General features: G+C 34.8%; 1 protein-coding gene across 8 annotated transcripts in view; it reads left to right on the forward strand.

The window, feature by feature from the left end:
* LOC133517967 (whirlin) overlaps nucleotides 1–25,192 on the forward strand; it is a 139,396-nt gene that overhangs the window by 4,625 nt on the left and 109,579 nt on the right. The gene's annotated exons all lie outside the window — the stretch shown is intronic.

A 25,192-nucleotide genomic window follows, 5' to 3' on the forward strand; every position in this document is an offset into this window, starting at 1 on the left:
CTAACTTAGAGCAAGTGGGGCCTTCTTTGCATTCCCATTAATCACTCGTTTCATAAACATGTAAATTTTGGTACTACAGTTCTTTTTGCGCGCTTAAAGCAATTTTATTTTGCTTAAAACGCTGTCTAGTTCGCGAAGGTCTACTTTTTATACCTACTCAATTTATTATGTAGGTGTCTGTCGTTATTTGTAGAACTATAAAACTACCCTGACGCCGTCTTACTTGGAGTCGTAAGTCTTGTGTTACGGTGTAGTAAATTTTAGTATGCTTCAGTTTAGTGGAATTCGATTCGCGAGTGTTACGAGGAGGAATGCACCGATACAGGGTTCAAGTAGAAAATGTTCTTAGCGAGATTTCGATATGTGATGGCGTTAAGAGGATTTCTGTGTTTCTTAAGTAAGTACTTTTCAGCTTTTTTACCTGCTCCTACGGGGAAGATTAGACAAAGGCATACCAACATATAATCCGGGCTTGTTCAAAAACATATCACTAGGTACAGTTATGTGTTGAACAGTAAATTCAATGTCATTGTTTATATATTGTGCTCTGTAGTTATGTGTACAAAGCACATTATTTCAATACTTTATGCATCTCACTCTTCCGAGTGTGATGCATAATCATATATGCATATGATGTGTGCGAGAGTTTACATATTAAGCGCATGTAAGTATGTTAGAGCTAACGTGGATCAATACGCTACCCATTCGCAGGCCCGTAAAATTAACCGGTTAATCGTCCCGCGGTGCAGGCTCGCAAAGTCACTTGGGATCTTAGGCGTAAAATTGTATAATTTGCTACCTGAGGAAATAAAACTAGCAAAAACGAATAAAAAGTTTGACCAAAATCTTAAAGCAATGTTAGCTGACTTAGCATGTTACAGCGTCGACGAATTTGTTGAATCGTGCACTAACCCTAAGTAGGTAATTTATATATAAACAAGTCTTTAAGTTTTTACCTTATAAATAACATGATGACTTGAAAGACATATGCGACCTATTGAATATTACTGATTATGTATTTGTTCTGCTTTAAAAAAAAAAATTTATAATAAGTGACATCTATCCAAAAAATGCTGTGTACCTACTAGTATTAGTTGAATATGTACCTAACTCAAAATGACCTGTAAAACATTGACTTTTATCAATAAATTTCTTGTATCTTGTATAAATTTGACTTCCATCAAATTTATTAGATTCGGCTTTTTGAAAATTTTATCGTGCATGCAGGTAAGGTAAAAATAAAATAAAATACTAGTTACTGACACACAGACAGTTGCACGCACATTGTAACGGTATTCCAACGACCCCTTACGCGGTTCATTCCGTTGTTTTATTATTGACCGCAACCGTAAATCTCTATAACTTTAAACGGAAACGTTTAAAGAGCTTTTAACACGCAACGTGGCTTGTTGTGAATTTAAGTGACCTCCTAAGTATGCTGGGGAAATATTAAAATTCGGAAAACCTTGATTTGGCGGTTTCAGTATTTAAGTTACTTTAAATACGTATCGAGGATGTAGCAAGGCATGTGTTTGTTAATAACTAATAGAACATTGTTGACTACAGCTGCGCTAAGCGGGAAATAGCTATATGAGAAACGCAGCCAACTGTGACCTAAGTTACATGTTAAAGCCGTGGCAGCTAAATGGCTAAAACTGTGCGTTGAGGTTTCGAATCCTAGTATGTACAAATACGCTTTACAGAATTTATGAACGAAACACGGTTTGATATTTACCTATCACTCGCTTGTAGGTAAATGTTTTCTAGTGTATAAAGTTTGAGGTGTTTTAGACGGCTGGCGAAACAGAAATCATCAATTTAATGAAATATTCTATAAAGGAAGAGTATAGATAACGGTTACATAATATGCCTATAAATCAGGATTTTATATGGGTAAATTTCGTCTTAATTTAATAATTCATACGTCCTTAATCCGGATCGAGAGAGGGTCGCCAGCCCGTTCGTCACTACGCATTCAAAGTATGTTAATCTAGTTAAACCACCACATAAACAGCGAACGTGAATGTGAATGAGGTCTATTGTTGCTGAACTATGCGCCTCCACAGAGATGAGGAATGTGATGCAAGGAACAACGAGATGTTAATGTTAATGCGAGGTAACTGGGTGCCGTTCAATTTTAATACAAACTTTTAGCATAATTTCATTGAACTACTACGAAAACTCATAATAAACATTTTGTTTAAAAATCGGCCAAGTGCGAGTCGGACTCGCACACGAAGGGTTCCGTACCATTATTTATAAAAACGGCAAAAAAATATGTTTGTTGTATGGGAGCTCCCCTTAAATTTTTATTTTATTCTTTTTTTAGTATTTGATATTATAGCGGCAACAGAAATACATCATCTGTGAAAATTTCAACGGTCTAGCTATCACGGTTCATGAGATACAGCCTGATGACAGACGGACGGACGAACGGACAGCGAAGTCTCAGTAATAGGGTCCCGTTTGACCTTTGGGTACGGAACCCTAAAAACAAAACACATAAAGTTGTTAGCCATACTAATTTAATGACAGAATGCTCTATAATCATAAAAAAACATTCTTTATAACAACCCTTAGGAATAATTTTACTAGTTATAACATATATTTCGTATAATAATTAAAATGTAGTACTAAATTTTAACGAATGCTCTATGATATACTTGGTATCGTCTTGGTATCAATTAAACTTTTAAATTATACAACAATCTACCTTTTCAAACTCAAAGGTGGTCGCCGCTAGGTACGACGACGAGCGAAGCGAGGAGGAGTGTTAGGTAGAATTGTGACCATATGGGAAGAACCATATGTCTCGGAAATGGTATTTTTGCTTGTTCATTTTCACTAGGCGTTTATATGACTTTGTAGGAACGACAGAGGTTCCAACCCACACTGGCCGCTTCTTTGCGGTAAAATGATATATGTTGACAGACGTTTAGGTCCGTAACCGTCAAACTTACCTACGTCCGTGGTAAGTTTGACGGTTAGAAAAATTGATTATGCCCCATGCAAAAGTAATGTTTCTTTTTTTATTAATTAGTAATTCAGTTTCGTAAACTTTTAGCAAACTCAATCAAATAAAGTTTATGAACGATTTGCCGTGGTTTGATTGTGAAACCACATTGGTGGCTCCGAACGACGATCACTCGAAGCACCGTATGGATATAATGTATGCAAGGGCCATCATGCTACTATTTAAACTATAATTACTTTCGAAATTATGCAATTCGTTTTTTTTTTGTTTTTTGTACCAAATCATAATTTCTGCATTTTAAAATTATGCAATTTAAATTATGCAAAATGAGATTTCGCAAAGTTTTATTATTATAATTATTTGTACAACAAGAGAGCAAAGATATTTCTTCGAGTGCTTGTTTTGAGTCCCGTGCAAGCGAAAGATTCTATAATTTAAAATCTTGAGCGTAGTAAGGAACTCAAAAGCGCACGAGATGTAAATAACTTTGATTTCGTGTAGTACACACAATTTTACACGTCAGTCAGCCATCAAAAAATACAACCTGAAAAAATGTAATCCGTCTTCATCACTATTTTAATTAATTTCACTACTACACTACTAACATCATTAACAATTAAGTTTAATTACCACAATAAAACAAAACGAAATAAATTTCAATAAAATAAAACGAAAATAATGTTGACAGTTCAATCGACAACTTTTGTTTTGATTGTATAAATACGTAAAATATGGTGTTTTTATTAAATTTTAAACTTTTTCATTAATTTTTTCATAATGAATAAAAGTAGTAAATTTTGACATTGTAATTATTATTCTAGTCTATTTTATTTTGAATTTGGCATGGCAATATATTAAATATTAATTATTTTTGTATTCATTAATTATTTCAACTAATTTTTATTTTACTATGAATATGAATCATGATTTCATTGTTATTATGTCAATATTATTAATTATTTATTATTCTTATTATGTTTGGATATGATTTGATTTTAATGTACTTACTAACCCCTAGCTATAACGATGGTAATAACAATTTTTTATGGAATTTTTATAGTTCTGAAATAAAAATATTTTATTTTATTTATTTTTATTTATTAATTAATTATTACGAATGAAGACTCGCAGGATGTTTTGGAACGATGCGGTCTGACTTATTTCGGGGATCTATTATAAACCGTCAATATGCTGTTGAATTACGTATGCACTTTTATGTCTCTTTCTTTTTGCTAATGACGTGAAAGGGACAAAAACAATAGAATCCAAATACTTCGAACTTATATTAGGCCTCGCACGTTGAAATGACATTCGAATATAAAGGTCACTTAACATAGACATAGAATTTTTTTATTCAACATCAAATGAAATGGCAGAGTTAACAGACAGTGACATTTAATACAAATAAGCCTTAAATTTAAACTTAAAAACTAAGAAATTGAGTGTTAACTTGAATGTTATGTTGTCTCACTCAGTGAGCAAAATGCGTTTTTGCTCACTGTTGCTGCTGACGTGAAAAAACCATTACACACCCCGAGGTAACTATTTATGTTGTGAACTAATTTATGATCATTTAAGCAATGTGTTAATATATTTGCGAATAAATACATTATCCCAGGTCCTTGTGTAAGTGCAGGCTACGTGGCGAGTCAAGCGAGTGATTATAACCTAGTTTCAGCGGAGTTTAAGTCCGTAGACGTATTGTCCTATATCGAGATTCAATTAGCGGTCTCTCATCGATATATTGCATTTCATTTTTGTTTCTGGATTCTCTTTGACTGTAATATTACAAGCTTTTATTTGACGAATAATATTTTTTTACTTAATTTAGGTCATATTTTGCATGAAAGATTTAAATTACATTCCAATTGAGCTAGAATTTAGCATTCCTGCGTATGTTTGGTGACTCTAATTACTTATCCAAATGACACCGATAGCAGGATAGCCTGATGTTTACTAATTACCGAAGGAGTAGGAAGTTAATTAATAAGTCTAAATAAAAATACGGTTAGCTTGATCATCATGGGTTCTGAAAAACTTCGCTCATAGTTACCTACTCGCTTTTCGCTAATAGTAAAAACAAACAAGTCCCTAGTGTACACTATGTATTCCACGTATTCCCGTGCACCGTGTGTTTGATTTTACTATACTAACGGCCCGATTCGAACTTTAAGAGACGTAAACATTTGCTAATGATACGATATAGATTAGATATGTCGGTGTCAAAAGTGACGTTTTTGTTTGAAGAAACGTATCTTAAAGTTCGAATCGGCGGGGTCGTTAATAGTAGACGATAGACAGATACTTGAATTTTGTAGCGCTACGCCGCCCGTAGCGCATAGCAGTCATGCGGCCTGATTCGAAGAATGAGATACGATAACGATAAGTTCTGGTTTAGATAAGTGCTCATTTAGATATCGTTTGTATGTCGTATAATTGATAGAAGCAGCTCGATCCGGGCAACCAATGTCACCTTGACGTTAGAAATAGGTATCGTAGATAGATCTTATTGGGATCACAGCGGAATCAAAATAAACGTAAATTTTGACATGTCGTTAAGTTTAGATTTTTTAAAGATCTTTCCAAGATCTTAAACGTGTCTCAATCATTCTTCGAATCGGGCCGATAGTCATAGCCGATATTTTCCACATTGTTGTTAATGTTGTCGTAATGTTGCCCTAGGTGAGACGATAATGTGTCGTTATGGTGATATGTTATATTAAATCCACGGCATCATTTTCTATTATTAGAGTTGCAAAGTTTTATATGTCGTATTATTCAGTTAGGATTGGCAGGTAGCAAAGTAATGTAGTTGGTATTCGGTTGGCGCGAGTTCCCCCTGTAAGTGAATTCAGCAAGCAGATAGAGACCGAGAAACGAATACCAATGAGCGCGGCGACAATGAGAGAATGCACTGCGAATAATGGGCCACATACCGATATGAACGGGAAATTATCGAGCTAGTAGTTATAGATTCGGCTCAGAATCTTAAATAGGTACCTACTGAAAGGAGCGCCAATGAGTGGAGAATTGATGAATATACACCAAAAAACGTGCTGTAGGTGTTTGAACTTTGAACTAACCAATGGATCGACTTCAGTTTTTGCGTAAAAACAACTTCGCCTTGTCCCAAGTTGTTTTAAAATGTAGTACTTATTATATTTCACAACGTCAGAAATACAAATCGATTGACATATCTTTGACCAAAATCGGCTCAGTGATTTTGACGCTAGAATGAAACCCTTCCCGTAGTCGGGTAATGAATGAATTAATGTTTTCTTTATTCAGGCAATAGACCCATCACATAATTGTAAAATACAAATAAAAAAATAGTAAAAATAAAATACAATAAAAATAACATAAATAAACACTAAAAACTACTTACGGTTCGGTTGCTGATGCGCGGACAACCAATGCAGGGAAAAGACATTTCGGTAAATGTCACACTTACAGTCAAAATAGGGTTGTTTCCATCTACAAATCTTAGGGCAGAATTGTGTCCTAATAAATTCTTTTGGATTATAAGGACATGTTAAACTACTTTTAGGGGACGTGTAATGACCATATTTTTGTAAATATTGAATTTAAAATATCTTTTGGCACACGTCACGTGACCAAACTCGAAACGTCATTGAAGATTCTGATGACGTCACAACTCTCAATTCAATTCAATTCAAATATACTTTATTCATGTAGGCCTAGCAACAAGCACTTATGAATAGTAAGACAGTATTACATATAATTATCTTAAGCTAATTACCAGAGCAATTTCTTGATGTTGTAAATATTATTCCATATATAATACTAATGAATATAATTCATAGATCAAATTTAATACTAAAAATTTCACAAAATATAGTCATACAAAAAAAAAATTATAAAAAATACTAGTCTAGATTTTTTCTAGAATAAATTCTAAATGTCAAACAAATATAATAAAAACAACAAAGGAAATTCATGCATTGGAATATCCATTTCATCATCATTATTCAAATATAATAAATAAGTAATCATTTCGAATCACAATTAATCCCACGTTGTTTTATCATTCATGTAGTCTTGTGTAGTATAATAAGCTTTAGAGATAAGTTTACGCTTTACATGATTCTTAAATGTATTAATTGATAACTCAGTAATATGGTTTGGAAGTTTATTATAAAATCTCACACAATTACCCATGAATGATTTTTTAATTTTATGGAGCCGAGTGAAGGGCACTGCGAGCTTATGTTTATTTCTAGTATTAATATTATGACTGTCACAATTTTTCTTAAAATCGGCAATATTTTTATGCACATACAGAATATTCTGTCACTGTCATGATGTCAATTTCCTTAAATTTATCTCTCAGTGAGTCTCTCGGATTGACACTGTTGACAGTTAGGCGATAAACAACAAATGACAAATGTCAGTTGACAGTTCATATCTTCTACGTGTGTATGTAGTTATGTGTCAAACCGTAAACTATGACGTCACACAATTTTCAAAGAGCGTTTTGGGCGCGAAAGCATCTGTCAATATATATTTCGTTAATTTAACATATTTAAAGCCGTTTTTAGTATAAAAGTTGAATTTTAGGAAAACTTTTAGTTAATATAGAACTTAATACAAGCGTTTCAAAAAATTGGAAACGACCCTATTAGCCTGTTATTAGAAATGCGTATCCTGTTCCAGAACGACGCTATTCGGTTTCTAACAATGCCAAAGTAGTCAAGTACAGTCAGCGTCAAATACTTCGTAGCAGTCAAAGTAGCCAAATAGTTCGGTACACCATATATTTAGTATGGTGTACCGAACTATTTGGCCACTTTGACTGCTACGAAGTATTTGACGCTGACTGTACCCTGGCTTCAACAAACATCGCTGACGCACTGCAAAACCGTGGTTGTTTGGTGAGAATTCGCAAAGCGTCATAGTACTGCACACTAAAATGTTCTAGACTTTTTGTGTATATCGTCAGGTGACAAGCAAAACTCACTAATTACTAAAAAATAATTAAACAAAAATCAACCTTATTTTAGTAGTAATATGGTTCATTATGGTTATGAACTTGTGGTGGTAATTAGTGACTTTTGCTTGTCACCTGACGATATTTTGCCCATAGTTGACAAGTATAAAAACTTTGGCAATATGCCCGAAATAACACAAGCTTAACTTCCTTAAAGCACTTAGCGAACCTGCGCGCCAGCATATTGCTACGTATTGCCAGGGCCCTTCGTTCACGCTCCATCCTTCCAGCTCCATGTCTAGGTCGTCCTGCATGGTATCGCATAGTATATGTCCTAAGTATTTGAATTGTTTTACAACCCGCACTGATTCAACATTTAGAAATACCGGTGGCACTCTCTCCGGACCCTTACCATATCTAAAAATTACCATCTCGGTCTTAGCGGTATTATATTTCATGCCATTTTTTAAGGCAAAGTTCTGGCAGACCGCTAAGAGCTCGCGTAGGGCTCTGATCGATGGACTGAGGAGAACCATGTCATCCGCATAACTTAAGTTATTATAACAGACGCCATCAATATGGCAGCCGAGTCCGCCTCAGTTCATCGATCAGATCGTTAATATAAATATTAAAAAGGTCCAGTGAGGTTAGCCCCCCTTGACGCACTCCACACTCTAGTCTGCACGGTCACGTCTGAAAATATAGATACAGACGATAAAGTGCCAAAAATATTAGTAATAAACTATATGTATACACCTTAATATATGGGAAATAAGGTCGTGTAAACATATTTTTGGGACTTTGTTCGTATCTATATTTTCAGACGTGACTGTACTCATTAGATTGTGAGTCGTCCCATCTGACGCTATTCGTTTGGTTTCCATACCATAACTTGAGCAAGTCGACCATAGTGTGCGATACGCCCGCCCTCAGCAATTGGTTCCAGAGCACTTTGTAGTTGACAAGGTCAAAGGCGCGGCCCAAATCCAGAAAGCAGGCGTAGATGGACGTTTCTCTTTGAAAATAGTAATTTACTGTGTTTTTTAGACACAGTATGGCCGAGTCAGTTGAGACACTTTGGCGGAAACCAAACTGCGCATCGTCTATTATCACATTCCGCATCAGTTCGGGTTGCAAGTCTCTCTTAAATTTTACTAATTACAGTACCTAAAGAAATAGGCCTATAATTATTCAAATTTGAGACATCACCCGTTCGGTTTTTGGGTATAGGAACCACCTGTGTCTTAAACAAAGATTAAACAATATAGAGAGCACCCTATATATTTCTTCGATACTGAGCCCGTCATGGCGGGCAGATTTCCCACGCTTCATAGATTTAACTACCCGTGCTACGTCATTAGCGGTTACTGTACAGTTTGTGTACTGCGGCACTGATCTGGGCTCAGTATCTATCACATTGTCAACACCTTGAAGTGCCCAGCGAACAAATCAGCAATTCTTTTTTGTGTCATGTACGTTATTCACGCTGGTTGGCAACTTGGGTCTTGAACTCATATTTTTGGTGGCTTTCGTTATTCACGCTGGTTGGCAACTTGGGTCTTGAACTCATATTTTTGGTGGCTTTCCAAAACTTTCCAAAGTCACGATTACTGTTATGTATCGCTAAAATATTCATTTTAATAGTTTCTTGGTTATTTTGGCACCACCTAAGTTTGTTTTTAAACCGCCTTCTAGCGTCGCGCATTTTATCAAATAGCATCCCACTATTGGGTCTTCCATTTAAAATCCAGTACCGAAACTCAAGCTTAGCCACTTCATGACTACTCCGAACATGATAATTCCAGCCAGTTATTGGCTTTTTATTCCTTGGCGCATCAGCTTCCGAATCTGCACTTTCTATGGCAATATTTCTTTGGTAATAACTATAAGGTATATTCTGGTAAATACGAATGTCGAAAACCGTCGAATAATTCTTAAAAAGTATTCTTATTTTTGGGAGGGATGGATTTGGGTGATATTCGGAACTATCCGACATATAAACTTACACAATCAGTTTGAGGGGGGGGGGGGGGGGGTAAAGCTTTGAAAGTCATTGTTACTATACCTTATAAAACAAAGTCCACCGCCGCGTCTGTCTGTCTGTATGTTCGCGATAAACTCAAATCATGCGTGTTTAATATCTAGGATTATAAACCAAAAAGCGGTTCAATAATTTCCACGTTACGAGCAAGTGTGTTGAAAAACTTTTTTCATTTCACATGCTCTAATAATTGGTTGTTTTTGTTCTATGGAGTGGCAGAAAGTGACACTTTTCTGCACTAGAGCATTTTACATTCCAAGTACGTTTATTTATTTATTTTTTATGATAAGCAATAATAACGTATCCCGCTTGTAAAGGTGCCGCGTAAAAATTAGCTTTAGATTCCGTTAAATTTGCGATATCTATAGGAAAGGCGCGAACGAGTTAGCTAAAAAAGTGTATGACCCGTTTGTAAATGACAGCAAAAAGTCGCCCTGCGTAAACGGTCTAATGTAGTACCTTAATCTTGACATGAGCTAATTGACTGAACAATACGCCGACTCTGAAGGGTTGGATTAATTCATCATACTGAACTGAAGCAGGCTTTTTAGGGGTGGCCTTTAAACTATTCAAAAGTGAACAAAGACCGCTTTATGCCACATTGTTGGGATTGCTATTGAGCTCATATTGATTTAGCAATATGCTATTCCTTTGTTTCGCTGTATTAAACTAGTAAAATCGTATCGATTTTATGCATGCTTCGTAAATGAAAATAACTTTTAGAATATGTATATCCGTGTAGCTAGTACCATTTTCCTATGTAGTTGAAATACCAATTCTGTAAATTTGGAACCAAAAGAGTACAAAGTTCAACACATATCCTATCTAAATATAATTTAATTCAGGAATTTGAATATTTTTAGTCAATGTTAAGAGGAACGAGGACGGCCGTTTGTCCATACAAACGGAGTCCCCATTTTCCTCTCTCGATATTGACATTATGGAATAGGTAGTACATTTCGATGCTAGTGCGGAAAGTATGTTATTTTTCCACACGTGTAGCGAACGACGTTTTTTAATACAGTTGCGAAAAAATGAGAAAAACAACAAGTACTTTTTTATGCATGTACTATAAGACAGAAACAATTGTAAATATAAAATATTTTACTACTATTACCTAAGTATCGTTATTTACGATTATTTGTGTATCGTATATTTAAATTGTATGAAAACAATATCGAATGTTGCCTTTGGAAACTAAAACATTCTTGCGGTTAGAAAAAACGCCTCTGCTTTGACACGCGTTTCGGCAGCTATTCCGTTCCATTCAGACAACTTATTAAGAACGGTTTTTCAATAATTAATATTAAAAAATAAATGTGTTATAATGACGAAGAGGTAAGTAATAATATATGAAATATGCTTAAATTTATTATTTTTACATTAACAGTAGGTTTTTATGTTGATTAAGACTTTTAAAGGAAACTAACATTAACACTCATCAATAAGTAGTCATGAATTGGAACACGTGGAAAAGTAAAAAGCACTAGTTCGCGAAATCCAACTTTCCGCACGCTAAACCCAACTTTCCGCACGCTAAACAGCTCTGTAAAAGAGCACTTTTTGAGCAACTGTATTAAAAAATATTTTTGCACAATTTGACGTATATTAACCATTGCTATACCCCTACGTTTGAATTCGATTATTGAAATTTCATTGGGAGCGAAAAACAGATTTCATACAAATTTTTAAATTAGGAGCATTTACAGCACTCTTGTAATGGTTATAAATTCGAAAAAAATCTAACGGGGCATAGCTGTGGTTGATATGCAACGTATGTAAACTATTTTCAATAATGCTAATATCCAGAGGGGAAAATGAGGATTACGTTTGTATGAAAAGGCGATTTCGCGCGGGTGCTCCACTTTCGTCTAATGGTATGAAAAGGAAAAAGATTACTTTTCAAACAATCCAAATCACAGTTTTTATTAACAACAAATGGTCATCGTTGGCCTACATGTCCTAAGTAATGTTCGCTCGCTTTATTTGCTTTCATATTTCCATTTGCCGACACGAACGTGCAGCACGCGCCCAACAAATGAAATGCATTAGACGTAAATGCTCCGTTATCATTTTAATCCTCTGTCATTTGCAGCGTGTTATAACATTTTAGGTACCTACCTACGTAGCTGGTATTATATATGGTATTTAGTTTAGATATGAATATTAGATGATTATAGATAACTTAATTTTGACTGATTCTGATATTTAACTTCGAGCAGGTACAGTAAAGGTATTAAATATCGGCACGGACAAAGTGCCAAAAATATGTATACACGCTTATTGCCCATAGATTAAGATAGTGTGTACATATTTTTGGAACTTTGTCCGTATCGATATTTAATAGCTTGACTACCTACGCGAGTATTTTTTTAGTTAGTATTAGCGTTATACAGGTTGTAACAAAAATTGCGGGGACCCGTTTAAGTGCATATTCGGTATCGTGTTCTGATATGAAAAAAGTAGAAGAAACAAAGTATGCGAGGCAAAAAAATTTTTCCTTGTTTTTATTACATTTTGTACCTATGCGTACGCTCTTCCTGTGGACATTAGAAAACACTTTAAAGCCTAATTTTCATGCTGGACTATTATAGGCATGCTTAAATTTACTTCTCAAAAGCTGTACTTATAACGAAAAATCTTTTAACTAGTTCATTAAATATTTTGCCACAGGAAAAACGCCCTTTTTCCCTAACGATTACGACCCACCAACCATGGTTATGGTTTTTAACTATTTAAAAAGAACGAGTAGGTACCTAATTAATTTATTTTTCGTTGTTGTAGTATTAGTTCAAAGCATGTAAAATAAAAAATAATGGCGTATAAGCGCATTGAAAATGAAAATAGTGCTCCTTGATCATTTGCAAAATTATTTCAAACTTATCGTTTATCTAGGTTACGAGTTCTACAGAGCTTTAACCGTGTCACATTATGTAGATCAAAACATAATGTCGTTATTGTTGTTTTCGGTTACCCCTATACGCACTCATGAAATAACACTATTCAATCGGATTGTATCGCGTGTTTAATACGCATTGTCGTTCTTAAAATGTACCTTTTAATTCTTAATCCAAATAATTTAACTTAATTATGAATTAATGACAAAATCGTGTTAACTTATGGAGTAATTATAGTAAACAAATTACCGACCTATTTGGAAACAGAAAATTATATTCCAAGATGAATATTATAGGACCAATACACGGATCCCTTTGTTTGGCATAATTATTGAAAGTCATAATGTAATGATAGTCATATTATCATTAGTCATAAGTGTCATAACTCTCAAACCATTAACTCTTCAGAAATTTCCTTAGGTTATCCTATAGATAGGTTAGGTTAGCTTAGGTTTGTTTTATGGCGAAAAGTTACGCGTTTCTGAGAAAAACCAAATTATGGCTAACGAAAATACGGACAAACAATACATTATGACTTTAAATTGTATGGATAACAATAGAGACCCGACCATACATTATAGTTTCATCCTTTTTTATGTAGGTAGATCTAATAAAGGAGAATGGAGTGCTATTGCAATCATTATGTAACAGATAGGTGTCTCTAGCGTTTGATCTGATTAGTTATTGTTTCATCAAGGCTAGTTCTGTTTCCAAATAGGTCGGTAATTTGTTTACTATAATTACTCCATAAGGGGTCTCTATTGTTATCCATACAATTTAAAGTCATAATGTATTGTTTGTCCGTATTTTCGTTAGCCATAATTTGGTTTTTCTCAGAAACGCGTAACTTTTCGCCATAAAACAAACCTTTTTTTTTTTTTTTCCATAAAACAAACCTAAGCTAACCTAACCTATCTATAGGATAACCTAAGGAAATTTCTGAAGAGTTAATGGTTTGAGAGTTATGACACTTATGACTAATGATAATATGACTATCATTACATTATGACTTTCAATAATTATGCCAAACAAAGGGATCCGTGTATTGGTCCTATAATATTCATCTTGGAATATAATTTTTAGCCCTTACGTACTTATGTCCAACGCGCATGTAACTCCTCTGGAGTTGCAGGCGTACATAGGATACGGAGACTGCTTACCATCAAGCGGGCCGGGCATATGATTGTTTGCCACCGGCGTAGTATAAAAAAAAAAAAATAATAAAACATAGAAAATATTTTTCCCCCAGTATTGGCGACACGCACAAAGCACGCGTGTCGTTATTTACCGCAAATAGCTCGGCTTTTATTTGTCGTGAAAATCGCTGCATGCTACCGGAAGTGCGATCTAAAAATGTATATAAACCAATTTTTATAGCTTGGTATGCCGTATCCGTGTTTATTTAAATGGGGCTATTATTCAAATATGTATGCTTCTGCATAATCTTCCGGATGGAAGTGGTTTTTGGGATATTTAATTTTTAACCGACTTCAAGATTTCAAAAGGAGAAGGTTATCAATTCGGTTGTGTTTTTTTATTTTTAGTGATTTTTATATTTTCATCACCAAATCAAGCATTTACATTTAAAAAGTGACATTTGATGAAGTGGAACTGCTGATGCTGATCAGAATGGAACTCTTCAACGACGCATAGTTCCCGCGTGGCGATTTGTCGTCTACCTTATGTTTGTTAACAAATTAGGTTTTCGAGACAAATTTTTGTCAAGCGCGAGATCTGATGGTAGAATCTATGAGGAATCGAGGGAACTCTTCAAATGTGAAAGGCATACATATAGTCATTTATGTATTTTCTTTAACAAATCAAGCATTTACATTTAAAAAAGTGACATTTTATGAAGTGGGACTGCTGATGATGATCAGAATAGAACTCTTCAACGACGCATAGTTCACGATTGGCGATTTGTCCTCTTTGCTGTGTTTGTTAAGTAAATTAGATTTTCAAGACATTTTTAAATATAATATAATAATCTTTCTTTCACCGGTCCCCCTCATTGAAGTCGTTTTTTTTCTTAAATATTATTTTAAATACATTTGTTTCTTGTTGTACTTTTTTTTAGTTTGTAGTGGGTTGAGTAGCTGTAGAAAAATGATGAAGAAATAATGTTGATTATTGTCTTGATTAATGATTTTGATATGACTATCATAATATTCATAATTATTAGTGTTCTTCAAGTTGTTTGAAGTATGGCGATCGGTCGCGCGGAAGGGATGTGCACTGAACCAAGGGAACCTTTATCGGTACAGAATTCTTGCTTTGAAATTTTAGTGGCCTCTCTTTTCGAGTCTCATTTATATAGAAAATGACCGTATTTTTCAGATACGCTAAGCATATATGCGAAATTATTGACGATCATAATATAAATTCATATATATTAACGTAAGAATATATATTTTACAAACAAACATAATTGCATTTTGTACAATAAAATAATTAAAGAAAGAAATACAGGGCTGTTTATGTACAGCAGCAAGGTTTATTTTTTAACGGACTCGTATTCTATCTAACCATATCAGATTTTTTTCTTACTTGGATCTAAATAAAGTCCCTGTAAGAAAGCTATCATACTTATCTTATCATAATACACTCAATTATTCTTTATTGTTTTTGAATTATAAAAAAATATTGAAACAAAAGCAAATATATCCCTGAAATCAGTTTTGGCATTTTAGGCAGCAATGACAGCGCCTTTACGTATGACTCTTCTGCTAATTTAGCTATGTCTCCTCATGTTGGTACGGTACATACCTAGCATACATATTTGGCATAATTGGTGCATCGAAATATAATAGTAATAGCACATACATTACATACACAGGTTCATATTTATGTTCAGACCGAAATTCGAAATACCGAAATTTCCAAATTCCGGAATCTTGGAGAAATTATCCGATATTGCAATTCTGAAATTGATACCACTGATTATCGAAAATTCCGGTATTGGATTTGAGTACTTTTATTTGATTTATTTACATATTTAAGGGTGGATTTTATCACAAAAAAATTACTATACAAAAATTGTATTAGTAAAAAAAAACTTTATTTCAGGTCAAAATGCGATCTATATTTTGTTAGTAACATTAAACATTTTAGCCCTAACACTATGTTAGTAACCTATACCTATATCTACTTAGACCAACCAATAAATACTTCTGTCTGTCTGTACCTAATCTAATGAGAGGGCAGTCGAGGCGCTCGTCTAACGCCCTTAGCATGCTTAGCATGCTGTTAATTGATTAATGTGTAATTTAACACGATACAAGTTATCTACAGTAATAGGTGGCTGTATATTGAGTATATTGATGGTATTTATCCAATGTGTGGCTTAAATTTGAAGTTATCGCCTTCGGAAAATAAGAACGTAAGATCGTGATGACAACCATGCGATGGTAATGACTTCTTTATGGACGGTGATGATGATACTACATGAATGGTGCTGACGTGAATATATATGTATATATAAAGAACATTAAAAAATACACATAAGTATATTTTAATTGTGAGGGTTGCAAACTTTAATAATAATTACCAATAAAGTAGAACATTTCTACAAGTTAAAGCGCAAATGAATCGGAAGTTCATAATACAGTTTGCCATGACAACAAATGCAGTGTATTCGATGCTAATTATTACTTTGTAGGTATCGAATGGACGGTCACTGTGTTATTGTGGCTACGAATAAGAAATACGGGAATCCATACGATAAGTTATTGCCGTTTGAGCCCCCGAACCGAGAGTCCCGTGGTCCCGGCTCGGTCTGTCCCAATGACCTACATTTCCGCCCTTGAACCCCGGCCCCCCGCCCGCCCGTGACGTCACGAACACCCTTCGGGCCTATTGTCTTCCATCATTGTATTGTTTCGGGGCTAAAATTCCGGTAAATGGTAATTAAGAAAAATACAGTGTTTTTTTTTTTAATGAATTATAGGCATTTAAAATACATGGCACGTATAATAACATTAATAACGAATAAAATAAATGTTGCTCTATTCAACTGAAGTGAATACAATCCCGAAATTACGTATATTGTTATTGTAAATAAATATTTATAACTAAATAAAGATAAAAAAAATATATACATAAATGTGCGAAAATAGTTCGTGTAATTTTATGGAATAAGTAGTAGGCATTAAAAAAAATAGGTTGCCCCATCCTAAATAAAATCCTAAATTGAGATAGAATTAGATTTCAGGTTTAAAATGTGCTCGGAATGAAAACGCTAAGTATAAGTAGGATATTTACATTTCTTCAATCTTGAAGTATCTCTGGAACTTGGCTACATACAGCTGTGCACGATACAAGAACACTCAATGCGGAAACTAAAACTATGGGAAAACCAAATGGAAGGCACTCTAGGAGGCGTGCGCAGCCGAAGCCAACACGTAGAAGAGGCCCTATTGACTCTTTAATGAAATGTAAGGGGTACACCAAGTGGATGCTGCTTTTGCGCGTGTCATGGGATGGGTCCCACGTAGAAGCAGCACCCACCAGGGTGTTGGACTATTGATAGGTAGTTGCTGGAAACTAAAATGAAGTAGGCTATTGGGTGAAAGCGATGGACTAAATACTGGGCTATGGGATATAATACCGGACGCCTGCCTATTAAATGGTATACAATTTTATCACCGGCAGATGGTGACTCGTCTCCACAAGATAGGCAATAATTTTTAAGAAAAAAAAACCGACTTCAATTATAGTTGACTTTGGATTTCAAACAATAAAATTAAAAAGACAGCGGTCGCCCGCTATTTTTGTGACGGTGCGTAGTAATCCATGCTGAAAATAATTCGTCATTACTTGGTTATATAATATCATACCAATACCAATAACACCTATATTTTGGAAAGCTAATGAAATTTTCCATATATTTTGTAATAACCTTAATTGCAGTAAAGTTATAATTTATTGAGTTACAAGCATATTTTATTAGTACTTATGCCATCCGTGCACGGTAAATAATCATATATTTTCAGATATTTTGTGAACGACTACAGTTATGACTACGGTTATTAAGACACAATAATAGTACGTTTAATATTCTTTCAAATGACACCTCACATGAACCGATCGGTCTCATAAGACTCAAGATGTGAATAAATATCAATGATATTTAGGCGCCATCTCTCCCCCCCTTTTTTCGACCCGTCCCCCTCTCCATAAAACTAAAACCGGTCAATTCGTATTCTGGAGACAATGAGGAACATTTCCATACCAGTTTTAGGTATTTAGAAAAGATGTCGACGACTTGTCTCAAAAAAAGCCGGTTACCTCCAGACTATAATTATGTAGAAAAGGAGGTAAAAGGAGGTTTTTCACTGCACCCACCTTGACACATTTTAGATTTGCTGGTTGACTGGTAAAATACCCGAAATAGGGTATTCGACTGTATTTAAAATAAATTATTTCACACCATGAAATAATCATAAAAATGGCTATAAGTTTGCTTAAATGAGTTGAGAAGTACCCTCAATTCCTCATGGAATCCATCATCAGAACTGAGATACAACACATGATTTTCAGAATCGGTTCAGAAATGACGGAGTTATGAGTTAACAAACATTAAAAAAAAAAAACATAGGTACCAACCGAATTGATAACCTCATCCTTTTGAAATCTTGAAGTCGGTTAAAAAGTGACATCTAAGATTGCTCAAGGGCAACACTGGTGTGAAGGCTGAGGGTAGAGAGGTATCACTGGACTTTAAATATATGGCCAAATTGCCACTTAACTTTCCACGTCTACCTTTGAGTATGCAGCTCTCGCGACTTCACTCTGGACAGCCGGCTAAGGCAAGCCAGAGGCAGAGATTCCTGAGCCCACCTTTCGGGTAACAGAACTAAAGTACTCGGGTACGTGGGGTCGCTACTTCCCAATTGCTTGCCACAAGCTGCCCTGCCCTGCCCTTATTGTTTCTTTTCTGTGCTTCTTCTGCCTTACTTAAAATTTATTCAAGATTAACAAGCTTTGCTTAAATAATATCGGAGGGTAAAAATAGATCACGAAAACGAAGCCGGCTTTCATGATTTACTTCCTAGCAGAAATTCTTATAAAATTGGAAAAGCTAATGAAAAATGCAGGGTTACTTCAAATTGGTAAACAAAATCAATGTTTTACAAACATCTTCTGTAAAGCCTCTCAATGAAGTCTCATGCTTTTAAAATAATCAAAAATATTTTTTTGAAGTTGTGTGTGTGTTATCCCATTTTTAGCCGACTTCAAGATTTCAAAAGAGGAGGTTATCAATTCGGAGGAGGTTGTGTTTTTTTTGTTTTTTTTTTAAATGTTTGTTACTCCATAACTCCGTCATTTCTGAACCGATTTTGAAAATTATTTTTTGTTTGAATTTATATATAAACAGATTGGTCCCGTTTTTGTCAAAACTCAGTTCTGATGATGGGATCCATGAGGAATCTAGAGAACTCTTTATATTTTCTTTATATACAATAGTGATTTTTATATTTTCTGTAACAAATCAAGCATTTACATTTAAAAAAGTGACTTTTTGACAGTGTTTTTTGAGTGAGTGAGTGTTTTTTGAAAGTGAGTTTTTGACTTTTGGCGATTTCTCCTCTTCGCTGTGTTTGTTAAGTAAATTAAATTTTTAAAACAATTTTTTGTCAAGTTCGAGTTCTGACGATGGGGTATCGAGGGAACTCTTCAAATATGAAAGGCATACATATAGTGATTTTTGTATTTTCTGTGACAAATCAAGCATTTACATTTGAAAAAGTGACATTTGATGAAGTGGAACTGCTGATGATGATCAGAGTGGAACACTTCAATGACGCATAGTACACGTTTAGCGATTTCTCCTCTTCGCTGTGTTTGTTAAGTAAATTAGATTTTCAAGATAAATTTTTGTCAGGTTCGAGTTCTGACGATGGGGTCCATGACGACTCGAGGGAACTCCTCAAATATTAAAGGCATATACCTATATAGTGATCTTAATATTGTCATTACCAAATCAAGTATTTACATTTGTAGAAGTGACATTTGATGAAGTGGAACTGCTGATGATGAACAGAACGGAACTCTTCAATGATGCATAGTTCACGTTTGGCAACTTGTTCTTTGCCAAGCAGTAAGGTTTTCAAGGCACATTTTTATATTTCTATCCTATTTAGTTTTTTTAATAATTATCTGGTGCTTTATTTCATGCATGCTGTGAAATAATTTATCTTAAATACAGTCGAATACCCTATTGCGGGTATCTTACCAGTCAATCATAGGGCAATTTAGAAATGTGTCAAGGTGGGTGCAGTGGCAAAAAAAAAACATGTTACCTCCTTTTCTACATAAGTAATTAGGCGTAGGACGCTGTCTTTTTAATTTCATTTTATGAAATCTAAAATCAACAATAATCGTTCTTTCACCGGTCTCCCTCATTGAAGTCGGTTTTTTAGGGTTCCGTAGTCAACTAGGAACCCTTATAGTTTCGCCATGTCCGTCTGTCTGTCTGTCTGTCCAAGGCTTTGCTCCGTGGTCGTTAGTGCTAGAAAGCTGATATTTGGCATGGATATATAAATCAATAAAGCCGACAAAGTCGTACAATAAAATCTAAAATATTCCTATTAAATATAATATTTATATATTATATATATATAAATATTATAATATTTAAATATTATATATATTAAATATTATATATATTTATATTTTTTTTAGGGTACCTCCCCTACACGTAAAATGGGGGTTACCATTTTTTTTGATTCAACCCTACAGTGTGGGATATCGTTGGAAAGGTCTTTCAAAACTAATAGGGGTCTTCAACAAACAGTTCTTGATAAAGTGAATATATTCGGAGATAATTGCTCCGAAAGAAAATGTATCCCCCCCTATATAAATGTAAAATGTATAACCATAGGTCTAAAAATATAAAAAAAATCTTGGCAGTAGAGTTTAAGAAAGACATTAAATGAAAACTATAGCGGATATGATGATGAGTTATCGCAAAAACTTTCCCCTTTATAGTAAAAAGACGTACACCCACAGTTCATCCCTTGGTTAACAATATACCACATTTTAAGCTCCAATTTAGCTTATTGTGACGGAAGAGTAACTACGGAACCCTACTCTGAGCATGGCCCGACATGCTCTTGGCCGGTTTTTTTTTCTTAAATATTATTATGTGTCACATAGTTATCTTAACATATTATATCGCTAATTACTATAGGTACAAATCCGTATAGGTGCAGTGCTCTACTGAAAGGACAACAAATCACTATTCGAATGACAGAGAGTAACAAGAAGGCACTGCACCGGACAGTTTGGCGCTCCGGGCGGGAATATTGAACGAATTTTCCATTTGGTTATCTACTGCTCCCCTCGTTTTCCGAGCCAGTGGGTCGCTGCAATCGCTTGCTGGAAATACATCCGACATAACACGCCAATTCATACAACCATGCAGAATTTATTCTATCTTATAAGACTCAGAGACATAACTTGACTACGCGTGCATAATATACGAGTATACAGAAAGAGGTTTATAGGCATGCAGAAGTTTTAACTGTAAATAACTTTTTGAAAATATTATACTTTAACCCTTTACCAGGCCAAGGGATATATTTCACCCACATCTTATATCGGTTACCGTAGTCAGGTTTTAACTCCAAACCACCTACAAAATATTTTGTCAATCCCTGAAAATATTATTTTATGATCTTCATTCACAACACGCTTCTAAATTGCGTAATATATCTTTGGCAGCCGTTTAAATTCACTTGAACGCTAATTTCAGTAAACTACGGATAAATTCGAACACTTTTCATAATTTCTATGAAACAGAAGTACATAGGTCGAACAATTTTTTGATATTTTGTAGATTTTGAGTGTTGAAAGCTAATGTAATCGGAAACATTGCTAAATATTCATGCATTATTGTGTATGACCAGAATTAGGATGTGGGTTGACATTATCCCATGGCCTTATTAGAGTTTAACTGTGTGGGAGCTATATATATTTCCCATGGCCCGGTAAATTGTCTTGTCATGTCATAAAAACTCACGTAAGTAAGTGATTTTTTTTCAGTGATTGATATAATGTTTCGTAGGAGATTTGGAGTTAAACCTTGACTATTATAACCGATATAAGATGTGGGTGGAATATATCCCTTAGCCTGATCAAGAATATAATAAGACAAAATCTAGTATGACAGTTCATTACTTAGACAGGCGATGGGATAACCTTAACCCACATTTTTATTTCTGGTTTAAAGGAAGATCTCCGACGTTCATAAATACATTTTTTACAAGGCGTACAATACGGTTGCAACAGCATATAAAGTACGTATTAAGACACGCTGGTTCTTCGGGGCCTGGTAAAGGGTTAACCTGCAACAATGTCAAGTACTATTATTTATTCTGCGGTCAGGTGTGCTGCAAATTGCGCGGAACTTTAAGCGTCGACTTTAAAAGTTTATAAAATATAACGTTATAAGTAATGGAGGTTTTCAGACACGAGACTTTTTGCACGGAATATGCTGAAACAGTCAGTATTCCGTAAAACAAAATTTGGGACCAGTGTTAATTTTTAAATTGTTTAACCAGCCGGGCCGGATGGATGCAATGTAAATAAATGGGCGGCAATATTTTCGGGAGAGTACCTAACTGGTTCGAGCTTTCGCACACCGCTTCGTGAAGGGAAATAAACACGACTCTTGGTAAAATCAAGGCGAGCCCCAGGGACTTGAAGTAGGTACGTAGCCGAGGCAAAATAGAGTTTTTATTACGGTACAGTGACAGCCACGCTTGAGAACATTGTATTGTTCTTTTGGCTCAAATGCCGCTCGAGGCTTACAACCTAAACCAGCCATTGTCCTTTTCCTGCTTGAACTGCCGGCGACTGTTGCAAATTTTGTATATTAAACAAAAGAAGCGCTACGGGACGGGCATATGACCTGAAGTGGATATGATACATAGTAATACTTCATAAATATAAAACTGGGCATAAAGAGGGTCAAAATATAGCTGAAATGGCTGGAATGATTACTTACCTACTAACGTACTTGTTAACACTTTTTAATATTTTTTTTATAGAGAAAAATACGAGCAAGAAATAGGTAAAGCACACAAATAGCAGGTAATATTTACCTAACTGACAACCCTCAAATCGGCGTTAATGTATAACCAATACCAATAACTGAATATAATCTAGACTAGAAATTATTAAGTTATTGAATGCTATTTGCTACAGTCTGGTTTTATTGCAGTCCGATGCATGCTTTGGAACAGCCGTCGCCGTTGGCGTGAAAATTAGAGCCATTATTTGTATTTATGGCGATACGTCCACGTAGCTCCCGAATGGCTGAATAGGGCCATAAACGTGACGCGGCCCGGCGTCTGCCTGCAATCGATCACATAGGTACATACATATACAATAACTAGCTGTTGCCCGCGACTTCGTACGCGTGGATTTGTATGTTGGTGGTTATATACATGAGCATAGAACATTATGCAGCAACAGGTAGCAGTAGGGACGGTTAATCACTTGTTAATAATTATAAAAGGCATGAGAGCTCCCTCAAGCGGGCCATAGTTAAGACAGTGACGGAATTAGACTTGACAATCGTGCGTGCCGCTATTCATGACTGGCCTCGTCGTTTGAGGGCCTCTGTCAAGGCCAGAGGAGGCCATTTTGAATGATATTGTCACATGTAATTCCTGATTTTGTGTACTTCATTTTACTATATAGTTTATTAAACTTTCGTTCGTAGATGTTAGCTTCCTGTTAGGTTTGAGGTTAGGACTCAGAGAATGATACACGCACACGGTCGGTTGCTAACTAACGTTTATTGGTCCGCGCGATGCGCTATACATGCATACGTATGTATAGGTAGGTACATATAGATATAGAAACATAATGGACACTGCGTAAACAGGCTATACGCTACAACTATAGCTAGATACAAATATTAATCCTTCCTTCCTTCCTTTGTTCCTTTGTTTCTAAATCCAGTCATTGGAGACTGTAGTCTGTATGAAAGCTGTGTGTCTGGCTGTACCTATGTAGAGAATCGTCTTTAGAGGCATTACGACTATGCGTCCGGATTTGCGTTTTGAAATGTTAAATATGAACTTAAAGAGATCTTAATTCGCCATCGACTCTTAACACATTCACTGCCAGACAAAAAAATAAACAGTACTCCAAAAACCATACAATATCTATACCTCTATAGGCGCTCGCTAGGCCGCATAACGACCAACAAAGTAATGTACGCTGAGGGCGCACTTAAGAAGAAAGATAAATTAAAAAAATATTTTTTAGACCTGCCGTAAAACAATTGTAAAACAATACTACTTACTCTAGCTTTACTATACATGTACATAATAAATTATAAATAATGAATCATGGGCATAACAGATCCAATTTGTCGTCGACAATTCATCACGACCGGGTCCAGTCGCTGGCCGGCCGCCAACCGACTCAGGACTTCGACAACCAACTGACACGTTTATTTTACTCTGCACTGACTGTTCACATCCGTTTCTGATGTGCCCTAGCATTCAATAGAATAACATATGGAATATGGGATAAATGGCAAAGTAATAGAAAATAATACGCAAAGCGAATACTTACTCGTATTACAAGTCGATAAGCGAATACTTATTATAAAAGCTGGCTCACGATTTGTACAAATTTTGTACAAACATTTTCATGAATATTCGATGATAGCACTAAACTTGTAAATCAATCTAAACTTCTTGGTAAATTTGTAGTTGTACTAGTAAAAGGTATTAAAATTAAAACCGTCAACCTGTTACCGTGAAAAATTCACCTGAACAAATATCTAAAGGTCTCTAAAGTAAAAACTAATAGAACCCAATTCAATTCAATTCAAATATACTTTATTCATGTAGGCCTAGCAACAAGCACTTATGAATAGTAAGACAGTATTACATATAATTATCTTAATCTAATTATCAGAGCAATTTATTGATGTTGTAAATATTATTCCATATATAATACTAATGAATATAATTCATAGATCAAATTTAATACTAAAACTTTCACAAAATACAGTCATACAAAAAGAAATGTATAAAAAATACTAGTCTAGATTGTTTCTAGAATAAATTCTAAATGTCAAACAAATATAATAAAAACAATAAAGGAAATACATGCATTGGAATATCCATTTCATCATCATTATTCAAATATAATAAATAATTAATCATTTCGAAACACAATTAATCCCACGTTGTTTTATCATTCATGTAGTCTTGTGTGGTATAATAAGCTTTAGAAATAAGTTTACGCTTTACATGATTCTTAAATTTATTAATTGGTAACTCAGTAATATGGTTTGGAAGTTTATT

This window comes from Cydia pomonella, chromosome 5, assembly GCF_033807575.1.
Source record: "Cydia pomonella isolate Wapato2018A chromosome 5, ilCydPomo1, whole genome shotgun sequence".
NCBI lineage: Eukaryota > Metazoa > Arthropoda > Insecta > Lepidoptera > Tortricidae > Cydia > Cydia pomonella.